This window comes from Macaca nemestrina, chromosome 6 (assembly GCF_043159975.1).
Source record: "Macaca nemestrina isolate mMacNem1 chromosome 6, mMacNem.hap1, whole genome shotgun sequence".
NCBI lineage: Eukaryota > Metazoa > Chordata > Mammalia > Primates > Cercopithecidae > Macaca > Macaca nemestrina.
The window spans coordinates 180753502-180775309 of NC_092130.1; the positions used below are offsets into that span (position 1 = coordinate 180753502).

Sequence of the window (21808 nt, forward strand, 5' to 3'; positions counted from 1 at the left end):
CACTCTGTAAAAACGGACCAAGCAGCACTCTGTAAAATTGACCAAGCAGCACTCTGTAAAACTGACCAATCAACATTCTGTAAAACGGACCAATCAGCACTCTGTAAAAACAGACCAATCAACACTCTGTAAAATGGAACAATCAGCACTCTATAAAAACGGACCAATCAGCACTCTGTAAAAACGGATCAATCAGCACTCTGCATCTAGCTAAAGGTTTGTAAACGGACCAGTCAGCACTCTGTAAAACGGACCAATCAGCACTCTGTAAAAACGGACCAAGCAGCACTCTGTAAAACTGACCAAGCAGCACTCTGTAAAACTGACCAATCAACACTCTGTAAAACGGACCAATCAGCACTCTGTAAAAACAGACCAATCAACACTCTGTAAAATGGAACAATCAGCACTCTGTAAAAACGGACCAATCAGCACTCTGTAAAAACGGATCAATCAGCACTCTGCATCTAGCTAAAGGTTTGTAAACGGACCAGTCAGCACTCTGTAAAAACGGACCAGTCAGCACTCTGTAAAACTGACCAATCAGCACTCTGTAAAAACGGACCAATCAGCACTCTGTAAAACTGACCAATCAGCACTCTGTAAAATGGAACAATCAGCAGGATGTGCCTGAGGCCAAATAAGGGAATAACATCTGGCCACCTGCAGCTGTGACCTGCCAGGGTCCCCTTCCAGGGTGTGGAAGCTTTGTTCTTTGGTCTTGGCAGTAAGTCTTGCTGCTGCTCACTCTTTGGGTCCGCACTACCTTTATGAGCTGTATCACTCACAGTGAAGGTCTGCAGGCTCACTGCTGAAGCTAGCGAGACCACGAACCCACCGGAGGAACCAACAACTCCGGACGGGAGGACGGGAGGAACAAACAACTCTGGAGGCGCCACCTTTAAGAGCTGTAACACTGACAAGGTCTGTAGCTTCACTCCTGAAGTCAGCGAGACCACGAACCCACCAGAAAGAAGAAACTGTGGCACATCTGAACATCTGAAGGAGCAAACTCCAGACACACCATTTTTAAGAACTGTAATACTCACCACGAGGGTCTGCGGTTTCGTTCTTGAAGTCAGACCAAGAACCCACTGGAAGGAACCAATTCCGGACACAAGGGAACCAGGGGACAGAGGGAGGCAGCCTCTATGCCAGGGTCTGGCTGCATCCACTGGACAGAGGGCAAAAGAAAGTTTTTGTTTTGAGATGGACTCTCACTCCATCCCCTAGGCTGGATTGCAGTGGCGCCATCTCAGTTCACTGCAACCTCAGCCCCGCCTCCCGGGTTCAAGCGATTCTTCCACCTCAGCCTCCCCAGTAGCTAGGATTACAGGCGCCTGCCACCATGCCTTGTGTTTTCCTAGAGACGGGATTTCACCTTGTTGGCCAGGCTGGTCTTGAACTCCTAACCTCTGGTGATCCACCCACCTCTGCCTCCCAAAGTGCTGGGATTACAGGCATGAGCCGCTGCACCCAGCCAGAAAGTTTTAATTATGGAAAGTTTCTAACATACACGGAGGCAGAGAGAGCCAGCCCACCCCGCACCCAGCCACTCTAACACACTCACATTTGGCCGTGTTTACTTCACCTATTATCTTGGTGGAGGGACCCGGCTCGACTTATAGACAGCACGCCATCAGACCCCTCGGGAACTCAGCAGAGCAGATGTCTCTAAAGAATAAGTCCTGTTTCCTATGGAGCCCAATACGGTAGGCCCCAAACAAGCACGATTCCCTCACATCAGCCAATCCCCAGGCCACACCCACTTTTTCCCATTGTCCCGGAAATGCAGACTAATGGCTTCTACCAACTGAGGTGTGTGTTGCATTCAGCATTTGTGGTAATGCTGGCTGGGCATGCAGGCTTGGCATGCACTGAGCGTTTGTGGGGAAGGTGGCTCGGCATGCAGTTAGCCTTTGTGGGGATGCTGGCTCAGTATATGTTCAGCATTTGTGGGGATGCTGGCTCAGCGTCCTTTACTCAGTATCCCGGCCCGTGGGATAGTCAGAGCAGGCCCTGGAGGAGGGGGTGGGAATTTGGGGAACAAGAGACACGAGAAACGGAGACAAGACAGTGCTCTGATCAAGTCTCGTTTAATGGCGGTAATGCAGTGCCTTATATACACTTGGAGGGGAAGGGGTTGGGCCAGAGGCGGAGATGATCTCATCGCAGAGGGCGTGACCAAGTAGGTATTGGTTTCTCTGGTCAAACGTCATGTTGCACCTGCGCTGTCAGTTGGTAATTTTCCTGGGCAGGGGATGGTGCCTGTGCTACAAAGTAACAATTTTCGGGGAAAAACAAGTGAAGAAGAAGCAGGAAGAGCGCCATCTATTATGAGGTATTGATACAAAAGAGAAACAACAAATCTAGGGAGGAGGTAGCAGGTGGAAAGGAATAGAGCTCGGGCGTTTAATCATTAATTATTATTTGCTATGGCCGGGGCGCGCAGCTCCGGACAGGTCCCCCTTTTTATTATTTTATGATAAGAAATGACCCCTCGGGAACTGCGCCTGTCTTAGGTTGGGTCAACTCATCCCCACCTTCTAGGCCCGTCATGGGATAAGGCAGCAGCAAGGGCGGCCCTCCTGTCTTAGGCTCCGATGGGGATAGTGTCCTCTTACCCATCATTGACTGTCCAGTTCAGCACACAGGGGAGGTGGTCTTATTAAGGTAAATAAGACTCACCATTTTCAGTCATCTCAAGGCGATGATAATGGACCTGTAGAGGTTTGGCCTGGAAGGCCTCAATTTGTTGTCTGACAAATGTCATAAGCTTATTAAGGATTATAGGCCCGAGAGTGAGGAAAAGTAGAAGAGTGAGTAAAGGACCAAGAAATGGCAGGAGATAGGGGAGAAGTCCATCGAGTCCAGTCCACAAGGGATTGGCGGCCAGGCCTTTTCGGCGCTTTTCTAGTTCTTCTTGCAAAGTTTTTATCTTATCTCTGACGATTCCGGATTTGTTGGCGTAAAAACAGCACTTTTCCTGTAAAGCCAAACATATCCCTCCCTGTTCTGCCGTTAACAAATCTAGACCTCTTCTATTTTGGAGAACTACTTCAGCTAACGAGTCTACTTGGTCTTGTAAATCTTGTATAGTACTGGATAAGGTCTGTACATCTGAGATTAGTTGATTGGATAATTTAGTATATTGGGTTAGTGAGACTCCTAGGCCTGTGGCTCCTGTAGTAAAAGCAGTGGTGATTCCTAGTCCAGCCAACAAGGGAATAAATTGTATGGCTCATTTTGGTCTATAAATAAAATGTTCAATAGCGGGGATGGGGATAGGTTCATCTCCAGGGATGATATCAATGTTGGGGAGAAGAGTGGCCAGAACACAAAGCCCTGTCCAATTTGTAGGTAGATACGTATATGCCATGTTGTTTCCACAAATGAAAACCGAGCCATTTACAGCACACAAAGGGTTGGTGGCATTGATTATGGAGGTACAGTTGTCAAACACAACATAACCTAAATCGATCTCTTTAGTGTTATTATATGATGGTGAAAAGAGGCAAGAGGAATTAGAAAACATCATCGGTTGAACTAAGTGGGGGGGTAATAGGACAGGAATTATTTACTAAGGATTCATTTGAGTAATTGACATAGGGCAATGAAAGGTTAGGTATGGCTAGAGGAATAGGGGGGCCCATCTTAAGGCAAAGCCAACAATCGTGGGCCAGGCTTGTATTGGACATTTGAAGTAAATTATAAGTAGCGTTGAGGATATCGAAGGTTTGGGCATCGAGCCTAAAATTATCTCTAAGCTCAGGCAAGGCTAAGGGGTGATATTGAAGTTCCGGATATAGAGCTTTATGAATTTCTTCTAATTTTTTCTGGACAGTTTTAATTCTTGTAATATCTAATGGGCCTCCTCCATCAGAAATGTGAATGGGGGCGGTAGTGCTCCAGCAAACAGGCTTTCCTTTTTGGCCGTTACAAGAAGATTGTACAAGTTTATTAGTGGATCCTAATACTTGTACGCTATTGGTACCTCCAGTTTGTGTTTTTAGTAACGTGGCCGTATAGTATGTTCTATTGCCTGATTTGCATTGTTGATAGGAGGTATAACAGGAACTATGTACAGAAGATTGGAAAGAGCTACAAGGGCATTCTAGGAGCAGCCCGCTAGGTGAGGTATCTCTTGGGGTAGACTTACATTTCCATAACTGGTTTGGCATTAGGTAAGCTGTCTTGCCCGTGCAGGTCACCTGGGTGATTCTATCTGACGGAGGTTCAGATATTTGTCCCCCTCTGCAATCACAAGGCTGGCCGTATTGTTTTCGTAATAATTCTCTTGCCTTACGAGGGTCACCAAAACCTGCATAAACTGTCACTATGTTATATAGAGCGATTATTCTCTAAAGGAATTTCATGTTAGGCTTCATTTTCTGAAAAACAAGAAGGAAAGAACTTCTCAGGGAGATTTATCTTCCCTGGACTGACAATGGTTATGATTTATTTGTCTTACCAATCTTTCAGGCAGCCATCTGGCTGCATCATTTTTTTGTGAGAAGATGCATACTGAGCCTCTTCCCCATATTAAAACTGGATCGGGGCCATGCCATGAATTATCAAGTGGATCTTTCCATTTTACCATTGCAAACTGTTTTTGAGATTCAGGATGCCAGAAACGGTCGGCAGCCGATTTTCCATGACTGTCCAAATTTTAAAAATTAAGGATAAACAGGGCATGATTGAGTATGTTTCTGGGGGTACCCTTCACGGGGTACCAGCTCCCCCCTTTTAATTTTGTGATAATAGTTTTTAATGACAGATGAGCTCTTTCTACTATACCTTGTCCTTGGGGATTATAGGGAATGCCTGTGGTATGTTTAATTTGTAGGGTATTACAAAATTGTAAAAAGGTTTTGGCTATATAACCGGGGCCATTATCTGTTTTGATTTGTTTGGGTATTCCTAAAATAGAAAAGCAGTGTAATAAATGAGCTATGACATGTTTGGTGGCCTCTCCTGTTTGGAGAGTTGCACTGATGAATCCACTATAGGTGTCTATGCATACATGGATATATTTTAGTTGACCGAATTCTAAGTGGTGAGTAACGTCCATTTGCCAAATTTCGTTGGGAATGAGTCCTCGGGGATTAACTCCTAAATGGGGAACAGGTAAATGCGTTATGCAGTTGGCGCATTGTTTAACTATTTGTCGAGCTTGTTCTCTGGTAAGTTTAAACATAAGTCTTAAGGTTTGGGCGTTTAAATGATGTAAGGCATGTGCTTTTTGCGCTTGTTGCAAATTGTCTGTAGTGACTGTGGCTATGGTTTTTGTTGCCGTGTCGGCTGTTGCGTTACCTTGAGTTAAAGGTCCTGGTAATCCTGAATGTGCCCTAATATGCCCAAGAAAAAAGGGAGTAGTCCTTTTTCGGATAAGTTGTTGACATTGTAAAAATAGGTTAGCTGTGTCTGAAATATGTTTAATTTGAGACACGGTCTCTAAGAGGGGTATTGAATGAGCCAGGTAGGCGCTGTCTGTATAAATGTTAAGTGGCTGACAAGGAAAAGCTGATAGTGCTGCAATTATAGCTTGCAATTCGACCAGCTGAGCTGATGTATAAGTGGTCTGGAATTTAACGATTATATCATTGTAAGTATAAGCGGCAAGTCCTGTGGAAGATCCATCAGTGAAAATTAGTAATGCGTCATTGAGAGGTTCTTTACTGGTAATATGGGGAAACACAAACGCATGAAGTTTGCAAAATTGAATGAGTTTGTTAGGTGGGTAATGGTTGTCAATCACGCCAGTATAAGAAGCGCAAGCAATTGGCCAGGCTTCCGTATTTTGTAACAGCCAATGGATGCGTGATTGAGTGTAGGGTTGTATAATAGTAGAGGGTTCTATTCCAAAGTATTTTCTACTGTTTTCTCTTCCCAAGATAATTAGATCAGCTATGGCATCATAATAAGGCAACAAAACCTTTTTAGGGGAGGAGGGCAGGTGTACCCACATAATGGGATTATTTTGCCAGAATAAGCCAGTAGGGGTTATTGTTGTGTTAAAAATAATGAATATTAATGGCTGAGAATAATCAATGCTGGTAACAAATTGTGTTGCAATGGCATGTTCTACCTGTTGGAGTGCTATTAATGCTTCTTTAGTAATGGACCTGGGAGATTTTGGATTAGAGTCTCCTTTTAATATATCGAAAAGAGGTTTTAACTCTCCTGTGGTGAGCTTTAAGTACGGTCGAAGCCAATTTATGTCTCCCAGTAATTTTTGGAAATCATTTAAAGTTTTTAAATGATCACGACGTATAACGGCCTTTTGATTAATGATTTTGGGTCCGTTAATCTGGAAACCAAGATAGGTGTATGGATCTTGTAATTGTACCTTTTCTGGGGCTATTTGTAGTCCTGCTGCTGTTAACTCTTGTTTGAGTTGGGCAAAACACTGTAAGACTTGTTCGCCAATTTCTCCTGCTATTAAAATATCATCCATATAATGTATAATATACATCTGTGCCCATGTTTTTCTGACTGGCTCTATAGCGGCAGCTACATATTTTTGACACAAGGTAGGACTATTAGCCATACCCTGAGGTAAAACTTTCCATTGATAACGCTTCATTGGTTGTTTAAAATTTGTGGATGGAAGACTAAAGGCAAATCTTTTTTGGTCAGCAGGGTGAAGGGGAATTGTAAAAAAGCAATCTTTAAGGTCAATAACGATTTTAAAATATTTTTGAGGAATTGCAACTGGTGAAGGCAATCCTGGTTGTAAGGCACCCATAAGGATCATAGTGATATTTACTGCTCTTAAATCTTGTAAGAGTCTCCATTTGCCGGACTTCTTTTTAATAACAAAAGTAGGTGTATTCCAAGGAGAATTACTTTCCACAATATGTCCTGCTGCTAGTTGTTCCTGCACTAACTGTTGGGCAGCACTTAGTTTATCATTGAGTAAAGGCCACTGATCAACCCAAACGGGCTCATCTGACTTCCAAGTAATGGGGTCAGCGCACCTTTGGGGTGCAGGTATGTCAGTGGCCTGAGCTAAAAATTTCCAAACCCCTTTTTATCAAGTTGTCCTGAAACCAGTATAGGCTGTGGGATACCGTTTTCTCCTTTTCCAAGACCTTTACCAGGGGTGTATCCTAGAGTTAACATTTGTGCAGTAACTATATCATTTGGACTACACATTATAATTTTCATTTGAGAGAGCAGATCTCGCCCCCAAAGGTTAACAGGTAGGTAAGGGATGACAAATGGCTTAATGAGGCCTGAATTGTTTTCTTTATCTGTCCATGTTAGGTATTTAGAACTTTGTTTAGGATTACTGCTTTGTCCAATTCCTCTCAAGTGAGTTAAAGTTTCTGTGGTAGGCCAATGAGAGGGCCAATCTTCCTGTTTAATGATCGTTACATCAGCCCCTGTGTCTATTAGTCCAGTGAATGCCTTCCCGTCTAACCATAAGGTTAGAGAGGGTTTTTGATTTGTAATTGGTTGCACCCAATATATCTCTGATGATCCGAAACCTTTTATATTTCTATTAGAGTATTGGATATTATTATCTGTTTTAACCAAAGGTAGCAGGAGTAACTGAGCTATTCTAACTCCTTGAGGGACAGTAATAATACTATCAATAGCTCTGGCCATAATTTTAATTTCTCCTTCATAATCATTATCGATAACTCCAGGGAGGACTTGTAAGCCTCTCATGGTGACACTACTTCTTCCTAAAAGTAGCCCAAAAGTGTTAGGTGGTAAGGGTCCATATATTCCAGTATTTAAGGTTTGCGGTCCCATTTCAGGTGTTAGTATTGTGTGGGAGGTGGAACTGAGGTCCAATCCCGTACTTCCTGGGGTTGCTCTACTAAGTTTTGAAATGGATTGCTGTTGCTGGCTGGAACAAAGCTGACTGCCCCATATGCTTGTTTCGGGGCCTGAGGCTGGCCCCTCATCCCGTTTCCCTGCCTGGGGGGTAAAGGATTTCCTTGACTGTCAGTTTTAGATTTACATTCGTTTGCCCAGTGCCTTCCTCTTTTACACCGTGGGCAAAGGCCTGGGATTTTTGCTTCTGGACTCTTATTTTGGTTTTCATGGCAATCTTTTGCAAAGTGTCCCCTTTTACCGCATCTAAAACATCCCCCTTTATCTCTACCTTTGTTAATGAGGAAATCTCTTACTGTTTGGCCGCTAAAAGCGGCGGCCATTGCTAGGCCTTGTTGATATGAGGGCCCAATATCTGAACAAAGGCGAATGTATCCTGTTAAATCTGTTTTCTTTCGATAAGGTCTGATTGCCGCTTGGCACGCGGGGTTAGCATTTTCATAAGCTAACTGTTTAACATAATCTACACCCGTTTCTGCATTTCCAAAGATTCTGCCTGCCGTGGTCATAAGTCTATGCACAAAGTCTGAAAATGGCTCATCGGGTCCTTGTTTAACCGCTGTGAGCGAGGCCCCTGGATCTCCTTTAACGGGAAGTTTTCTCCAGGCCTTTGTAGCAGCAGCCTGGATTTGTGAGAACAGTCCAGGGTCATATTGCATTTGGGCCCGAGTGTCTGCATAATTACCTGAACCAGTTAACATATCAAAATCCCAACCGTTTCCTGCCTGTTGATTTCTTTTAGCTGTATCTCTACAATTTTCAAAGAACTCTGACTTCCAAATTAAGTGGTCTCCCCCAGAAAGGACTGCCCTAACTAAGGTATTCCAGTCTGTAGGAGTGAGCCAATTATCAGCCACAGATTCCACTATAGCAAGAGTATATGGAGCAGTAGCCCCATACTGAGAGGCAGCAGTTTTTAACTCTTTTATGATAGTAAAATCAAATCCAGTATGATGCCTCCAAGCCTGTCCCTGTTCATCTATGGTTTCCGTGACCGGAAAAACGTCTTTGGGGGAGGAGTCTTCTCTATGTCGGCTAGCAACTAACCCCCCTCTTGGAACATGTTGTCCAGGCTGCTGAGGTGGGCGCAAGGAACCCTCCATAGCGTCTGAGTTAGGTATTTTTTCATTTCCTGTTTTTAGCTTTTGGAGCCTAATTATCAATGGTTGATGTAACTCTTCAAGTTTAATTTGCTCTTCTAGTTGAGCTATCTTTTGTTTTAATTCTTCTTTGGGATCTATTGCTGCCATAACAATAGGCACAGAAGCCTCATTATGCGTCTTATTATATGGGGGTGGGTATGAAGTAAAGGGAGGCAAATCAGGGTTGTGATATTTAGCTGCCTTTTCCTCTAAATCATCCCAATTTATATCCGATTGACTAAGCTTATTAATTTCTTCCTCTTTTTGAAGCATCTGTAAAATTGGGTATTTTTTTGGTTTGTTTTCGTGTGGCATTTCTTTATCTGTTACAGAAGGAGACTTAATTTCCTCATGATCACTTTCGAGGGAAATGAGATCCTCCTCCGTATCTTGCGGAGGCTTTGTGAGGTTAGAACGGGAGCTAACCTTTAAAATATGCTCTGTCTGAGCAACCGCAGCCATGACTTGCGGATCGGCCTCCTTCTTATCTATTAAATCTCTAATGAGGTTCCAATAAGAGAAGGCAGTTACAGGAATTTTTTCTGGCCCAAAAGTATTATAATAGTCCTGAAGACAATCCCCTACTCTACGCCATCTTTTAATATCAATAGTTCCTGTGGGAACCAAGGGCAAGTGTCTTTTACAAAATCAAAAAATTTAAACAAATCATTACCTTTAACCTTTACTCCTCGTATCTTTAAAGCCTCTTTTAATTGTCCTACATATATTTGATGTTGGCTTAATTCTTGTCCCATTTCGGACGCGTCACTTACCTTCGATCCTGACGCGGCAGGTTCCCGCGGTGATCGGCAGAATTTGACTCCTTTTGCCTTCGTTAGTGGTCGACCGTCCTTTGGCGTCCTCTTCCTCACGGAGTCCCTCGTTTCCAGGTCCCTGTTCGGGCGCCACGTATCCTGGCCCGCGGGATAGTCAGAGCAGGCCCTGGAGGAGGGGGTGGGAATTTGGGGAACAAGAGACACGAGAAATGGAGACAAGACAGTGCTCTGATCAAGTCTCGTTTAATGGCGGTAATGCAGTGCCTTATATACACTTGGAGGGGAAGGGGTTGGGCCAGAGGCGGAGATGATCTCATCGCAGAGGGCATGACCAAGTAGGTATTGGTTTCTCTGGTCAAACGTCATGTTGCACCTGCGCTGTCAGTTGGTAATTTTCCTGGGCAGGGGATGGTGCCTGTGCTACAAAGTAACAATTTTCGGGGAAAAACAAGTGAAGAAGAAGCAGGAAGAGCGCCATCTATTATGAGGTATTGATACAAAAGAGAAACAACAAATCTAGGGAGGAGGTAGCAGGTGGAAAGGAATAGAGCTCGGGCGTTTAATCATTAATTATTATTTGCTATGGCCGGGGCGCGCAGCTCCGGACAACTCAGAGAGGTACAAAAGAGAAAACAAAAAGTAGACCAGTACCTCACTCTTTATAAAACTTCTGCTTGTGTCTTTAGAAAGTAATCAAGTGCAGGTGGGTGATACCAGGAGCTTCAACCTAGAGAGGCATGAAGAGAAACCAGCAGCACCTGCCCAGCCTCTGGCCAGGTCAGCCCTGCCAAGGTTTTGCTCTTCACTCTTCCTTTCAGAAACAGGTCTGGTATGCGCTCATCTCTGTATTCATTTTCTTTTCCTTTTGCACCAAGCAGCATTTCCCTGTCTGTCTGTGGCTTGTTTTCCTCACGAACTGAAAATGGCAGAGGGTTTTGTCCCTGAGTTCCGGCTGCTTGTGCCTCCATCTAGAGCTTCAACAACAAAATGCCAGGTCCAACCAGCAGCTTGAACATTTACCTCCAATAACAAAGTTACTAATTTCCTAAGTGACTTTGGATGTAAACGTGCTGAAAACTTACAACTACGCATGTGTGTTCACCCTCCTCAATTCCCATGCTTCCCCGCCCACCCGTGTCCTCGCTGTGGCCGCAAAAGTCCGGAATCCTCTTGCCTTCTGAGGTGACTTGGGCAGCTCGGGTCTGCACCACGCAGACAGGCCCTGCCATCCACAGCTGAAACGTGAAGACAGGGTTGGGGAACCTGCCCCGGAAATGAGTTACTTTGTTCATTCTCTTCCTGAATTTCTAATTCTGTAGGAACCAGGAACACAAATGAATCTGATCTAGGTTAGTAAAGATCCGCGTGTGAATGTTTGAAAGTTGAAAATATTAAATACCAGCCAAATTTAAGAATTAAGAGCAAAGAAGGAAGCGCCTTGGTCTTGGCATTCCATGAATGCTCTACCTGGGCAGAGCAAACATAAAGAGATCTTTAAAACACACACCGGGAGGCAAGACGAAATTCAAAACATGGCAGAGCTTATCGGAGAAGGAAATTCTGCTACCAACTTAAGGATCATGTTAAAAGGATGCTCACGCACTGGGTTAACACCTGTGCTCTCATGCGGTGAACTCTGGCGGGCCCCTGCACGGATCCTGGGGCTTTGCCAAAGATTCTTATTTGCAAAGCAAAGCCACCTTTGAGCACCTATTGTGCACCCAGCTCTGCCTTGGGTGTGAGGGAACAAGTGGGCCGTGGCCCTGCTGCTGTGGAGGAGCTCCAGGCTGGGTTGAGGCCGCCTGCAAGCCTACAACCCTGTTCTGCCTGGAGGCACAGGGTGTGCAGCGCTCCCCGGAACCAAGTGAGGAGTCCTGGGCAGGGGAGGACTTGGAGGCCACTGGGGCAGATGTCCCTATCATAGCCAGCACAGGGATTACCCTGGAGTTCATGGGAAACTGGGGCCAAACCTGGACTGGGCAGGTTGAAGCCACATCAGGAAGAGGGCTGTGGAGGGAGCACTCAGGACCACCCCCTGAGCCAAAACCAGGGTCACCCCCGAGCCAAGGCCAGGACTACCCTCCGAGCCAAAGCCAAGACCATCCCTCGAGCCAAGGCCAGGACTACCGCCCGAACCAAGGCCAGGACTACCCCCCGAACCAAGGCCAGGGGTACCCCTGAGCCAAGGCCAGGACTACCCTCCGAGCCAAAGCCAAGACCATGCCCCGAGCCAAGGCCAGGGGCACCCCTGAGCCAAGACCAGGACCACACCTCGAGCCAAAGCCAGGGTCACCCCCCGAACCAAGGGCAGGACCACCCCTAAGCCAAGGCCAGTGCCACCCCTGAGCCAAGGCCAGCATCTGAGGCAGCCCACGCCAGGGCCATCTCAGATGCTACCACAGCCGCCCCCAGGACCCTGGATCTTTACAGAGAGGCCACAGGCCAAGATCAGCCAGAGAACTCAACACAGTTGCCTACCTGCGCTGCCATGAGCCTCCTTAAGTCCTTTGAGAAACAAGACAGTGACAGGGAAATAAAAATGTAAGTGGTGACATTTGTGTGTGTAAAGTCAGAGCACGCTGTGGCGTCCCCGCATAGCCCAGCCTCCATCTGGCTGTGCGGCTCTGGCCAGGTCACATGACCTCTCGGTGCCTCGGTGTCCTTATGTGAGGCCACAGTCCCCGGGTGCCAGGGGTCCCAGGCTGAGCCGTGAGAAGCTACAGCGCTGCCTGGCACCATGAGTTGTTCTTCTCAAAGGACTGGTTTTTGAAAATCAAGGTCACCTGAGACTCCCCATCCTGGACTCAACCCTTCTCTGCTCACCCTCACCCCGGCTTCATCTCACTCCCCATCCTGGACTCAGCCCTTCTGTGCTCACCCGCTGGGATCATATTCAGGATTGTATGGAAACTGTATTTGAATCTGGGCAGAATTTGACATCATAACAGTAATGAATGTTTTAATCTGTGTTGGCTGTCTCTCCATTTATTCAGGTCTTTAATTTCTTTCAGCAACATTTTATAGATGATGTCTTTTGCTAAATTTAGTCATAAGTATTTTATGGTTTTGATGGTATTACAAACTGAATAATTTAAATTTTTATTTTCAGATTATTTGCTGCTAGTATAGAGATACAAAACTGATTTTTGTGTACTGATCTTATGTTCTGAGACCCTGTGAATCTCACATTCGTTCCAGTAGTTCTGAAGACTCCTTAAAATTTTCCTTGTAAATAATTGCATCATCTGTGATTAGAGATAATTTTACTTTTTCCCAATCAATCTTTCTTCCTCTTTTTTCTCCCTTTGTTGTCCAGCTACAACCTGGAGTAAATGGTGGTGTGGAAATGGAGTACACTTCCTTGCCTTGTCCCTGGTCTTAGGGGAGAAGCGCCTGGTGTCTTACCATTGAGTATGATGTGGGTGTAGGTTTTATACATGATGCCTTCGATTGCCAAGAGCTTCTGCCTCACATGGATTTTGAATTTCATTAGAAGCTGTTTCTGCTCCTATTGATGTTTCATATGGTTACGCCTTTATTCCATCAATATGGTGAGTTACATTGGTTTGGTTTTCAGACACCAAACTCATCTTGCATTCCTGGAAAAACCCTACTTTGTCATGATGTATTATCTTTTTTATAAGTTTTTGGATTCAGTTTGCTAATAATTTGTTTACAATTTTTTGGATCTATCTTTATGACGGATGCTGATCTGTAATTTTCATGTCTTATAATGTCTTTGCCAGGTTTTGACATCAGAGTTAAGCTGGCCTCATAAAAAGCTAGGAATGGTTCTCTTCTCTTTCCTTCTCCCAAGTTTTGAAATGTTTTATTAAATATTGACATTATGTTGTTTCATCAACTATTTGATAAAATTCATCATTGAAATAATCTAGCTCTGGAGTTTTCTTTCTGGAAAAGTTTTTGATGACAAGTTCATTTATTGAATAGATATGGGAATATCCAAGTTTTCTATTCCACTTTGTGTCAATTTTGGTAAGTTTTATTTTCAGAAGAATTCATTACATAAGCTCTCAAATTTATCAGCAGAAAATAATTAGTGATGTTATGATATTTCCTGTTAACATCTGTAGGGTCTGTAGTGATGTCTTCTCTTTTCTCCTGGCATTGGTAATTGATTATTGCAGTTTTTCTTTGATCAGTCTTGTCAGAGTTTTATTGGTAGTTGATTATTACAGTTTTTCTTTGATCAGTCTTGTCGTAGTTTTATCAATTTTACTAACCTGTTCAAAAAACAGCTTTTGTCTTTATTGACTTTATTTTGGATTCAATGTGCTTATCTTTTTAAAACTTCTTAAAGTGGAATCTTAGATCATTTCTTTGAAAATCTTTTTGCTAATGTGAGCAGTTAGAGCTATTGTCTCCCCTCTAAACTTATTTTTAGCTCATGTTGAGAGGTGAAGCCAGCTAGACTTCCTGGGTCAAGTGGGGACTTGGAGAACTTTTCTGTATAGCTAGAGGATTGTAAAAACACACCAATCAGTGCTCTGTGTCTAGCTAAAGGATTGTAAATGCACCAATCAGCACTCTCTAAAAATGCACCAATCAGCCCTCTGTGTCTAGCTAAAGGATTGTAAATGTACCAATCAGCACTCTGTAAAAATGCACCAATCAGTGTTGTGGGTCTAACTAAGGGATTGTATGGCACCAATCAGCACTCTGTAAAATGGACCAATCAGCAGGATATGGGTGGGGACAAATAAGGGAATAAAAAGCTGGCTACTCCAGCCAGCAGCGGCAACCTGTTTGGGTCCCCTTCCATGCTGTGGAAGCTTTGTTCTTTTGCTCTTCACAATAAATCTTGGTGCTGCTCACTCTTTGAGTCTGCACCACCTTTAAGAGCTGTAACACTCACTGCAAAGGTCTGTGGCTTCATTATTGAAGTCAGTGAGACCATGAAGCCACTGCAAGGAAGAAACTCCAGACACAGCTGAAGGAACAAACTCTGGACACACTGTCTTTAAGAGTTGTAACACTCACCACGAAGGTTTGCAGGTTCATTCTTGAAGTGAGCAAGACCAAGACCCCACTGGAAGGAATGAAATCCGGACACAATCTTACAGATTTTTATATGTTTTGTGCTCACTATTATTTGTTTGAAATATTTTCAAATTTCCCCTGTGGTTCTTTTGACCCATAGGTCATTTAGATATTTTCTTTAATTTGCAAATATTTGTGTTTTTCCCCAGATGTATGATTATTATTGATTTCTCTTTTAACTCCATTGTGATCAGAGAACATCCTTTCTATCATTTCAATTATTGGAAACATTTGAGATTTATCTTCTGATCCATTGTATGGTCTGTGGTGCTTTCCAGTTCCAGAATTTCCATTTGGTTTGGGAAACCTGCCTGAGACAGATACCAGTCAATTAGAGGTTTGTTTAGCAAGGTTGAGGACATGCCCAGGAAAAAGAAACATGAGTCCCTCTGAGGTCTGTGTCCTGTGCTGTTTCTGAAGACAGTTTGGGGAATGTCAACATTGAAAGGGAAAGAGCAGACAGGATGGAAAGAAAAAAAGAGGGGAGTGGGCAGTGAGGCACATGGCTCTGTTCTGTGAGGCTCTGATCAGTACCCAGTGAGTCTGAGTTTTACATGAGATAGAGAGAGCATGGGAAATCACTGCTGTCTCTCTCAGAACAAAAGGATGGCAGTTTCCATGAGAATCCACTCCCAAGCTTTACTTTCCCTTGAGCACCATGAGTTTGGGGTCCTAAGATTCTATTTTCCTCTCATGGGTTATTTTAAAAGATGACTGGCATCTCTCTACCAAGATTCTCTGTTCATTCATTGTGACTATATTTTCCTTTAATTCCCTGAACATACTAAAGAGTCTGTCTTCTAATTTTATCATCTTTCATTATCTTGAGGCACATTTCTGTTGACTGCTGTTTCTTTCAGATGTAGGTCACATTTTCCTGTTTCTTTTCATGTCTGGAAGCTTTTTTGTCAGCCACAGTATGACTGTTGTTGTCAATATGACACAGAGACTCTGGCTTATGTTTCCTGTGCTGGAAGATGTCACTCTTACCCTTGCAGGCCATGTGCCCATGCACTGTGGCCACGTTCCACCTTCCCTCATGGCAGTAGCTGCCGCCTCTCTGCAGGGACCCTCAGCATCTCACCCAGGGTGCTCAGTCCAGGACAGGATTAAGATGCAATTTACACACAGTGCTGAGGGCCCTGTTGTCTGTGGCTCCCTCCTTATGGGGTTCCACCTTTCCTTCTCTGGCCTCCTATGTGTCCAGCCAGTGAGACTGCAGTGCTCTGCTGACGCCACCCCAGCTCGGTGACCAAGGTGCACCATCAGGTGTGAGCTGTACGTGAAGCTCGCCCACAGAAGTTCCTGCTTTCAAGGGCTGCCACACTGAGTCTCTGCCATCTTTGTTTGCTCTCCATTAGCTTCCAATAGTGTTTTATAGTTTTTCCAGAGCTTATAATTATTGTTCACGGAAAGGTTGTTCTGATACGAGCCATCCTGCCATTTCGAGAGGAAAACTCCCCATGCTGTTTTCCTGTGCCCAAGTTTTCTTCCTAAAATAACCAATGGCTGTTTATGTTTGCTGATCAGCTTGCTGGGTTTTCTCTGCACGTCTTTGCTTCTTTTGTTCCATGCCTTCCTCCTGGGGTGTCTTTCCTTGGTGAAGGGCACGTCTCGTACTTATTTCAGGGATGGTCTGTGAGTTTTGTGTCTCCTTTTTGACCTTCATGTGTTCTAAGTGCCTTTGTTTTACTGCACCCTGGAATGACGCTTTCACTGACAGTCCAGTGTTGGTGTCACCTGCTGTTTGCACTGACAGTCCGGTGTTGGTGTCACCTGTTCTTCACACTGACAGTCTGGTGTTGGTGTCACCTGCTCTTTGCACTGACAGTCCGGTGTTGGTGTCACCTGCTCTTTGCACTGACAGTCCGGTGTTGGTGTCACCTGCTCTTCGCACTGACAGTTCGGTGTTGGTGTCACCTGCCCTTCGCACGTGGAGGCTACTGTTGCATTGCTTCCTGACCTCTGTTGTTGTGGGTGAGAAGTTGGCTGTCAGTCTGATCACCATGCAGACCACAGGGTCTCCTTTTTTCAGTGTTATTAGGCAAAATCCAGGCCTCTTAAGGGGATACCCTATCTGTTCCTAAGACCAAAAATACACTATTTAGAATGCAGTTGGCCTAATATTTCTGGTCACTATTTTCCAGTCTAATCGGAATAACTGCTCACCTTGAAGGGATAAATAAAGCCCACTTAAGGTCAAATTAGTATCTCACTCCTTTCAGGTGAAACAACGTTATGGGAAGGGGAGATTTCTTTTAAGTGGTTGAGGAGAATAAATGCATCATGGAGGAATGGAAGTCATCAGTAGATTGTACAAAATCCACTCCTAAGTACACACCTATCAGCAATGAGTTCACGTTCAGGCATTAGCCTGTATAAGAATGTTCATAGCAGGCCGGGCGTGGTGGCTCAAGCCTGTAATCCCAGTACTTAGGGAGGCCGAGGCGGGCGGATCACGAAGTCAGGAGATCGAGACCATCCTGGCGAACACGGTGAAACCCCGTCTCTACTAAAAATACAAAAAACTAGCCGGGCGTGGTGGCGGGCGCCTGTAGTCCCAGCTACTCGGAGGCTGAGGCAGGAGAATGGCGTAAACCCGGGAGGCGGAGCTTGCAGTGAGCCGAGATCGGGCCACTGCACTCCAGCCTGGGTGACACAGCGAGACTCCGTCTCAAAAAAAAAAAAAAAAAAAAAAGAATGTTCATAGCAGCATCATTCATAACAGTCGAGAAGCAGAAACAGCCTAAATACACGGACGCATGAAAACGTGTACACCCGCACAATGCAATGCAGCGCTGGTACACGACACGAGGTGGTGAGTCTTGGAAATGTCGTCTGAGTGACAAGCCAGGTATGAAGGCCACACACCTACGGTGTTGCCACAGAAACATCCAGGACAGGCTAATCCATGGAGGCAAATCGGCCGGGGACCGGGGAGGTGGGAGGAGGTGAACGCTGAGGCGGCGGGTAGGGGGCATGAAATGTTCTAAAATGCGTTGTGGTGACAGATGCACACACCCTGGAATATACTAGGAGCCAAACAAAAAGAAAAAGAAGCCCATGACAAGCAACAGGGGTCACCTTTGTGGACCCTCCGTAACGCCTCTCGTCGGGGAGCTCCCTTGGAGGATGGTGCCCTCTGATGAAAGCGGAGCCCGGATTCATGAAGGATCTCGGCACTCAAGGTCAAACCCTGCTGGGCCGCATGTGGCTCCACGCCAGCCCCTCTGCTCCCTTCCCACCTGGGGAGACCCCGGGAGGTGGGAAGGGGCCTCTGGCCTCTCGGATCCTGGCCAGGATCTGGGCCTTCCAACAGCACTGTAAACACAGTCTCACCAGCAGCAGCAGGGGCCCCTCCTGTCGCTGGATGATTTCCATGCCAGGCGCCAGGATTAGAAGCTGCAGGAGAACCTGGGGAGGCTTCTGCTCTGGAGGAGGCACAGGGCCCAGGAGGGAGAATGGCCCCCCAGCCACCAGCCGGCTCTGCAGCTCAGCGTCCCACCAGGAACCCGGACCCGGCTCTCCCCAGGACTCTCAGGCCCAGCTTTAAAAAGTCGTGTTGCACTTGTTTTGTCTGTTTGTTTGTTTGTTGTTTTTTGGGGGGGGTTGTTTTTTAACGTGTAACAACAACACACGCGTTTGATAGAAAACAGACACGAATGGGTCTCCTGGCCACACAGCTCCCTCCCGGAGCAGTCGACCCTGGGGCCTCCACGGGCCCTTCCAGAGCTGTCAGGGGTACACACGCTTTCTCTTTGTTTTATACGAACAGAACGAACCCTGTCTCCCACCATGTCTTCTCAACTAACTCGAAATGATGCCTTGGTCATAGCCCAAAGTCTTGGTGTTTTGGGGTCTTTTTCTAGACGTTCATTCCCCTCTGCAGCCTGAGCCACCCGAGGCATAACCCTTGTTTCCATAACAGGCCTGAGTGTGACAAGGCAGACCCCCGATGGCTGCTTCTCTTCCAAAGGCGCCCTGCCAATGATCTGTTTAGCCAGAAACTCCTTTGTTTTCCCTATTTAAACTTCAAAAAGAGTTGATGTAGTTTAAAAATATTCTTTTGGGCCATTTATTGGGACCTTAAACCTACAGAATGAGTCAGCTGTAACTTGATCTTTCTGAAGAAAGTCTTTCTGTCCAGGTATTCTATGCCCTTAGATTTGGTCACATATTTCTGGCCCTCTCAGTCGCATTTTAAAGTTTCCTTCATGTAGATTTGAAGTCTGCGGTTATCCTAGCGATTCCTCACCGGCGTTACGGTGTCAGGGAAGACTGGCCGTGCCGGAGAGGATGGCTCATGCCCGTTCACCCTTCTACCATTTTTGCTGTTGGCATCGTACAAATGTCACGTGACAACCCAGCACTGTCACTGAAGTTCCTTTAGCCCAGGGGTGCCCAATCTTTTGGCTTCCCTTGGACACATTGGAAGAAGAACTGTCTTGGACCACACATAAAACACACTAACACGAGAGGTGATGAGCTAAAAGAAAAAAATCACAAAAAATCTCATAACGTTTTAAGGAAAGTTTACCAAATGTGTCTCGGGCCACATTCAAAGCCGTCCTGGGCCACATGCAGCCCATGGGCCAGGAGGAGGACACGCTTGCTTCAGCCGGTGAGTAATTGCTGGCGCTGAGTTTGCCGCATAGGGACCCGGCCCTTTGCTGTTCCCAGCCCAAGGCTGTTCTCCTTCAGCTGAACAGTTTCCTTTATGATTTCCACATTGAATTCTGCTGGCAACAAATGCTTTTTATCGTCTGACATTATCTGTATTTACCCTTCATGTTTGAAGGACGTTTTTGTTCTGTATAAAATTCTGGGTTTGCGGATTTGGGCTTTGTTTATTGGTGGTGTCTGTTTTCATCAGCTCGCAGAAGACACCTTTTCATTTTCAGACCCCATTGTCTCCGCACGGCGTCCTCCAACATTGTTAGTGACCCTGTGTCTTTTTTCTTTGGCCTTTAGGATCTTCTCCTGACATCAGTTGGCAGGGCAGTGATCAGTCACGCCCTTCCCCTGGGGGCTCCTCACTGCTGGTGGCTTAATTCACTCGGGTGTCTGTGTATCCTCAGCTTTCCGGCGGGTTTTTTTTTTAATTGCGAATTTATAGCTTATGTGGCTTGTTTAGGTTATTTGGTGAAAATAGTCTCTTGAGACTTTCTGCATTGTAGCTGGAAGCAGAAGTTGTGTGTATTTTTTAAATACAAACTTTTAATTTATTTAAGTAATGTATTATTTAAATTTTTTCTTTTACAGAAAGGTGTCAAGAGTAGCACAGGAATATCTCTCTGACCATCTGGGGGTAGGTTGCTGACTGGGTGCCTCCTTGTCCTGCGTGCTCCCAGGTCAGGACATCGGTGTGACTGGCAGCCGCCTGCTGACCTCAGAGCCCTCGGAGCGAATCCAGTTGTCCCATCGAAACCAAGCATGGTCTTCTGCGGTCTGGCCTCTTCATCTCCCGAGATGGTTGCAGGGCACTTATTGGGTGAAGACCCTCATTCTGGGTGTGTCAGGCATTTTCTCGAGTCGGGATCAGGCTATGAGCCTGTGGCAGGAGCACCCGAGGCACAGCTGAGCCTCTCCCACGCTGCGCACCCCTGTGCGCAGGTGCCCTTGCCCGTAGCTGCAGCTCCAGATCCGCGTAGAGTCAGCTGTTGCTGTCAAGCATTTTCACAGAACAGTTACCGGTCTACTCCGGCACAGTCACGAGGCACCTTGAGATGCTGCAAAGGACCCCTAAAGTCTTCCACATCTTTATCATGTAAGGATGGGCTCGTGGGTTCCAGCTTTATTCCAGGGGCCATGATTTGGGACTGTCACTGACACCTATATGCTTATCTCTTGCAGTCCTCAAGGGATGGGTTCCAGGACCCCAGAGGTTAACCCACCTGCAGGACCTCCAGTTCCTGATGTAAAATGGTGTCGGATTTGCAAGTAACCTGCATACATCCTCCCAGTACTTTACATCGTCCCTGGATTATTCATTGTACCAAATACAATGGAAATGCTATGTAAATAGTTGTTGCACTGTGTTGTTATTTTTATTTGTATTTTTTTCCTGTATTGTTATTTTTTATTCTTTTCCAAGTATCTTTGATCCTTGGTTGAGTCTGCGATGTGGAACCTGGGGACGTGGAGCAGGCTGTATTTATTTCTATACACACCTACTCATTTTGCAAATTCTAGATTCACACAGATGCCTCCAAACCAAATCCAAGTCAGAGTTTGTGACAGTTTTCTCTTTTCAAACTCTGAAACTCTGACAATAAAACCAGCTCCCAAGGCCTCTGACACATTTGCATCTTGGATCAATCCCCTTAGGTGACCATCCCCGACTGGAGACGCCCTTCTCATCTGGCCTGGGCTCGGCTCCCTTGCTGTGTAGACAGCCCTTGCCGACAAGGGCTCTGATTCCCCACGAGGCCACACCAGGCCCTGGCCTCCCGCCCCAGGCTGGGGCTGACTCTGCAGGACACCCCACCCCCACCAGGCTTGGGGTCTCCGATGCTAAGGTAGGGGCTCGGCACCTGCAGTGGGCAAGGCCACCCGGGCACAGGTGCACAGGAGGAAGAACCTCTCGGGAGTCAGTGGAGGTGAGGCCCAGGAGCCAGAGGAGACGTGGGGACAGCAGGAGGGCCCGGGACAAAGGACCCACTGCTGCCTTGAAGCCAGAGGGGGCTTTGCGGAGCACACACCTGGGTGCAGACCCCACGGAGGCTGCACTGCTGATTTGCAGGTGACCTTATTGGGTGTAATCCCATGGCTCCCCCATCCACGCAGAATTCCAAACAAGGACGAAACACCTGATAAGAAACCAATTAAACCCTGTTTCTTCATCAGCTTTTATTTTACATGACAGGCAGAACCTAATCTCACAGAGGAGATGGGCGGGCCGCTTCTGTTCCCAGCACAGGAAAATGGGCAAGGGCTTTGAACTCCCGCTGGGGAGGTCCAGGTCCCAGGAAGGCCCTCTGG

At 46.0% G+C, this 21808-nt stretch overlaps 1 long non-coding RNA gene across 1 annotated transcript; it reads left to right on the plus strand.

Moving 5' to 3' along the window:
* The first annotated feature begins 1180 nt into the window (after positions 1 to 1180).
* Positions 1181 to 20800, plus strand: LOC139363937 (uncharacterized). The gene is made up of 3 exons (XR_011625205.1): positions 1181 to 1712; positions 20090 to 20594; positions 20681 to 20800. It is a non-coding gene; the product is annotated as an uncharacterized lncRNA (long non-coding RNA).
* The last annotated feature ends 1008 nt before the right edge of the window (positions 20801 to 21808 follow it).